Genomic DNA, 6,223 nt, shown 5'->3' on the forward strand with positions numbered 1-6,223 from the left:
CCGGAAGGTATTTATTTTCGTTAATAAAGTTTTAAATATGGATATTTCTACAACAACGCTGCGCGGATTACCCTCAGAAGACCTTTGTTTATCATCCTGGAGCCGTTTGGATTTAATTTGTGAAGGATTTTTTTTGGACTTGAAGGTCGTGGACTATGGGTGGACCCCGTAACATTACATTTAATCAACTGAAAGACCTAAAACATTTGATAAAATATCCGAAAATGTGTTTGTCTGAAAAATGATGGACATATGCAACTCGGACAGCTTGGGGGTGAGTAAATCATGGGTTTAATATCATTTTTGGCCGAACTATCCCTTTAAAGGACTGGAGGTTTTTTATAACACAATTTTGTTAAATATTTTGGTCATCTGCAATCTATATATTTACACCTCATAAGTTGTGGTTACTTATTTTGGTTGTTTTTGTTTACACCGTCATGAGTCATCTCTTGGGCCGAGCTAAAAGTATAATCAAAGTGGGTTTAAAGAGCACGGCTTCTTCTGGTCATGCTAATGTTGAGAAGATCTATGAAATGTTGAGACGCTATTTCAGCGATCATCCGGTGTCTCTCCTGCTTTTGGCAGATTTCTATACAACGCAGCCTAAACCTAAGGAAAGCCCTGTAGATTATTGGGTAAGACTGAACTCTGCAGCTGAACGAGCCAATAGCCACTTAGAACATAGTGGGGGTAGTATGGAGAACATGAGTGTAGAAGTAGCCATGATGTTCATACGAAACTGCCCTGACCCTGAGCTGTCTAGCGTGTTTAAGTGCAAACCAATGAGCAAGTGGTCCGTGGAGGAGAAACAGGAAGCTATTGATGAACATCAGAAGGAAAGTCAGTCTCGCAGGCTGTCCAGTACAGTTAGACCCCGTACCTTACAAGTATCAACGGCTATCGCAGCTTCAAATGTTGCAGTCGCAGAGAGTGAGCCCTCTGCTGTCAATGCTGCTGCGTGGGTTCCAGTTAACCACCCTAAGACATCTGCCTTAACTCCGTCCAGTTCTGATGCATTAGAGCGTGTCCTTAACATGTTAGAAAGAGTTCTAGAACGAACCAGTCAGGCAACACCAAACCCCACAGGGCCGTTTCAAACACATGGAGTCCGTAATCCGGCTTGTTGTGTCTAAGGAGATGTCACTCACTCCACTCGTTCACACTGCATGCGGGAAAAACGGTGCCTTATCTGCATGAGAATAGGACATCAGCGAAGAGAATGCCCGAATGTTGTCAGTACTCCTTCCCAGCCAAATGTAGCATCACACACTCAGGAAAACTAGCTTGCTTGCATCGGGGAGGGGACGATGTGAGCGGGAGAAGTGAAACCCTCAGCAGCGAAGATGATCTTTTGTTGTACGAAGAGAGTTGCAAGGCAATCCCTGATAAAGACATTCTGATGTTGTCATCGCCAGGGCCCCGGTCACTCTACATGCTCTACTAGATAGCGGGTCCATGGCCTGTACTATAAGCGAGGAGGCTGAACGCAAACTGGAGAGCGCAGGAGTCACGCTCATACCCAGCGAAATGCGCCCAGATATTGTTCTCATTGGTTGCGGTGGTGTCAGTGTTCAGCCCAAGATATCCACCAGCTTGAGATGGAGGTATATGGATTTCCAGTTAGTGTCCCAACTCTAGTCGTTCCTGGTCAAAGAGATGAAATGATTCTAGGCACAAATGTTATTAAGTATGTTATCAGTCAAATGAAGAATACACAAGGATATTGGCGTGTCTTGAGTCGTCCCGAAAGTTCAGGAAATGATGAAAGGCTCGAGATGGTATTTAGGCGTCTGAAAGATCACGGTTTAAAACTTGCCCCCAAAAAGTGTCACTTGTTGCGGCGGAGTGTTCATTTCCTCGGTCATGTGATTGATGAGAGTGGAGTAACAGCGGATCCTGACAAAGTCCGGGCTATTACAGCAATAACTGAGCAAGATCTTATGATGGAAGATGGGGTTACCCCTTCTCAAAAAAAGATAAAATCCTTCCTTGGCATGGTCATGTTCTACCAGCGATTCATACAGAACTGCTCTAGCATAGCAAAGCCACTATTCACACTTACTGCTGCACCAAAATGTCAACGAAATAAAGAGACCAAGTCACCCACCTTCAGGAAGTTAAGTCCAAGCGACTGGGAAAGAGAACAGCGTGACTCCTTCAATCAGTTGAAGTCTGCTCTCTTGGAGTCCGTAGTGCTTGCGCACCCAGATTTCAGCCGCCCATTCGTTCTGTCGACTGATGCTTCGTTGGATGGATTGGGTGCGGTATTATCGCAAGTCCCCGAAGGTGAAACAAGAGCTCGCCCTGTCGCTTTCGCGAGTAAGGCCCTCACACGATCCAAAAAAAACTACCCTGCTCACCGTTTAGAATTTCTGGCATTGAAGAGGTCCGTCTGTGACAAGTTCAGCCATTGGCTGAAGGGGCATCCGTTTACTGTCTGGACGGATAACAACCCCCTGACTTACATCTTAACGAAGCCAAAGCTCGATGCGTGTGAGCAGAGGTGGGTTGCCAAGCTTGCTCCATACAACTTTAATATCCAATACATCCCCGGGAACAAGAACATAGTAGCGGACGCAATGAGCAGACAGCCCTTTGTTCAGGGACGTGCAAGTCAGAGTTTAGTGACCGAACCCTACGACACTCTGCTGAAAGAGGCCAGCCATTTCCAGGAAAGACGCAGTACAGCATGCTTTTTGACTAAGTGTTAAGTGTCAAAATGTCCAGTCACCATCCCCAGGGCATGAGCGTAGTGAGTTTTTCCTTTCATCAGACAATGTGTCAGCCATTTTGATGAATCAGCTAGAGTGGAATTCAGGGCCTAAGGAGGAAGTTTTTTTTTTCAATTCAATTCAATTTTATTTATATAGCGCTTTTCACAAAAGTCAATTGTTTCAAAGCAGCTTTACATAAATAGAAGCAGTGAAAGCACAGAAAAACGACAGATAGCACAACAAAATACATGATAGCATGAGCAGTTAAATTTGCCTCATGACTCAATATTATAAGTGCACGTATTACTAAAGCAACGTCTAGAAGAGGAAGCTAGGTAAAGCCCAAAAAGGCTGCCTCCCCGGGGTGAAAAACCCCCTAGGAGAAAAAAACCCTCGGGCTTTTATCCGAGGAAAAATAAGTCCTAGGAGGGAAAAACCCTTGGGAGAACGGATAAGGAGATTTAGCGGTGATTAAGCGGTTCTGCCGGTGATCGTTGGTCAGGCATCAGCTGGGCATCACGTTGAAGGACGGCCAGTAGATCAGAGGTGTGCCGACTTTCACATCTACCGGGACGGGGTCTGTTTGTCTCGTTGTCCTCGGGTCGAGGACGAGACAGGGAGAGAAAAACAAAATCGTATTAGCGTAGCGGCCGTTCATATGTATTGAAGTGTCACACAGTGATGTGGTTTAACTCCGCTTAGTTCCAGACAGACGAACTATTGCGGCATAATTATATTATCCACAGTTGAGGATTTAGCAAATTGGGGGCCCAATGCGAGGGTATATATGGTAAATAAGGGTCACCTTCTGATCTTTAAGAGAAAATGAAACCTAACGACTCGTTTGACTAAGGCCTAAAGCCCCACTGTCGTCGTTAATGCAGGTTCAGTGGCAAACAGGTCTATATTGTATACCATTTACAGGACCAGGAGAAAACGCCAAAAACATCGCAACCCGACCATACGTGCTAACCCGTTTGACTAAGGCCGGAAGCCCCACTGTCGTCGTTAATGCAGGTTCAGTGGCAAACGGGTATGTATGGCATACTATTCACAAGACACACGAAAGTGCGAAAAACGCAACCCGACCATACATACCAACCCATTTGACTAAGGCTGGAGGCCCCACTGTTGTCGTTAATGCAGGTTCAGTGGCAAACGGGTCTGTATGGCATACTATTCATAAGACTTACAATAGCGCCAAAATCGCAACCCGACCATACGTGCCAACACGTTTGACTAAGGCTGGAGGCCCCACTGTCGTCGTTAATGCAGGTTCAGTGGCAAACGGGTATGTATGGCATACTATTCACAAGACACACAAAAGCGCGAAAAACGCAACCCGACCATACATACCAACCCTTTTGACTAAGGCTGGAGGCCCCACTGTGGTCGTTAATGCAGGTTCAGTGGCAAACGGGTCTGTATGGCATACTATTCACAAGACTTACGATAGCGCCAAAATAGCAACCCGACCATACGTGCCAACCCGTTTGACTAAGGCTGGAGACCCCACTGTCGTCGTTAATGCAGGTTCAGTGGCAAACGGGTCGGTATGGCATACTATTCACAAGACACACGAAAGCACCAAAATCGCAACCCAACCATACGTGCCAAACCGTTTGACTAAGGCCGGAAGCCCCACTGTCGTCGTTAATGCAGGTTCAGTGGCAAACGGTGGCAAACTATTTAATGCAATTCATTTTAAGTGTTCATGCAGAAAAGGTTTTTATTTATTTATTTGGTTGGTCTATGTTATGACCGTGAGTGCTTTGTTCCGTGAAAATAACTATTGCGAGTTAAGAACCTTTACTAGACAAATTACGCAAATGCTTTGTTGAAGAGAAAAGTTTTAAGTCTAGATTTAAAATGATCGACTGTGTCTGATTCTCGGACATCGGTTGGTAAATCATTCCAGAGCTTAGGGGCTAAGTAGGAAAAGGATCTTCCACTTTTAGACACTTTTGATAGTCTAGGGATAATCAATAGACCAGAATTTTGCGACCGTAGTGTGCGTGATGGATTGTATTCTGATAGTAATTCTCAAAGATATGAGGGTGCTAAGCCATTTAAAGCTTTGTAGGTGATTAGTGATATTTTAAATTGTATGCGATATTTAACTGGTAGCCAGAGATTGATAAAGAGATTGATAAAGATGCCAGAATTGGGCTTATGTGGTCATACTTCTTAGATCGAGTAAGTACCCTTGCAGAAGCGTTTTGAACTAGCTGAAGCTTGTTGACCTGATTTGAATGGCATCCCCCGAGTAGCGAGTTACAATAGTCTATTCTAGAGGTCATAAAAGCATGAATAAGCTTCTCTGCGTCAGATGTAGACAGTATATGGTGTATTTTTGAGATATTTCTAAGATGGAAGAATGCTGTGCGGCAGACGTTGGCGATATGACTATCAAAAGATAAGTTGCTGTCGAACATCACACCTAAGTTCCTAACCGTGGAAGATGGCACCACAGTACAGCCATCTATGTGCAATTTGTAATCTGACATATTATGTTTGTAGCGATTTGGTTCAATAATAAGTATCTCTGTCTTATTGGAGTTGAGCTTAAGAAAGTTATGTGTATCGTTGGCTGGCTCAGGATGTTCATAACTTGGTCCCAGCTGGTCAAAGTGCGCTGCCAATATTTACACTGGGAGAGCTCCAGGATAAACAGTCAGAAGACCCTGTCTTAGCTCGAGTTCTTTCATATGTCACTCGTGGCACGAGGCCATCAAGACGAGAGAGGACAAAAGAGACACTGAAAACCCTGAAGACTCTTAAACAGTGGGAAAAATAAAAAATTCTAGATGGGATTCTGTATCGCGCATCCAAAGATCAGCTTACAGGGAAGAAACGTTGGCAGTATGTTGTACCTGCATCGCTGGCTGAACGGATCTTGCAGGGAGTACATGACAACGCCGGCCATCAGGGCCAGGCCAGGACACTTCACTTGGCAAGAGAAAGATTCTTTTGAGTAGGCATGGAGCGAGACGTCAGGAAAAGTGTGAAGACAACAAGACCTTTGGAACTCGTCTGTCTGGATTTCTGGTCAGCAGAGAACAAGAAGGGCAGAAGTGTTGACGTATTGGTGATAACAGATCACTTCACCAAGATGGCCCACGCCTTCGCATGTCGTGACCAATCAGCCAAGCAGGTAGATCGCCAGTTGTGGGACAGGTACTTTTGCATATATGGTTTTCCAGAGAGGATCCATTCGGATCAAGGTGCGAACTTTGAGAGCCACCTCATTCAGAAGCTGTTGCAGATTGCGGGAGTCAAGAATTCGAGGACTACGGCTTACCACCCAATGGGGAATGGTCATACCGAGCGGTTTAACGTGCGTTGGGTAGCATGATACAAGCCCTACCCCCGAGAGATAATCAAAAGTGGCCTCAGATGTTACAGACTCTAACATTCGCCTACAACTGTACTACTCACGAATCTACTGGTTATGCACCATTCTACCTGATGTATGGAAGGATCCCCCATCTACCCATAGATGTAAT

The sequence above is a fragment of the Paramisgurnus dabryanus genome, chromosome 10, assembly GCF_030506205.2.
Source record: "Paramisgurnus dabryanus chromosome 10, PD_genome_1.1, whole genome shotgun sequence".
In the NCBI taxonomy this organism is placed as follows: domain Eukaryota; kingdom Metazoa; phylum Chordata; class Actinopteri; order Cypriniformes; family Cobitidae; genus Paramisgurnus; species Paramisgurnus dabryanus.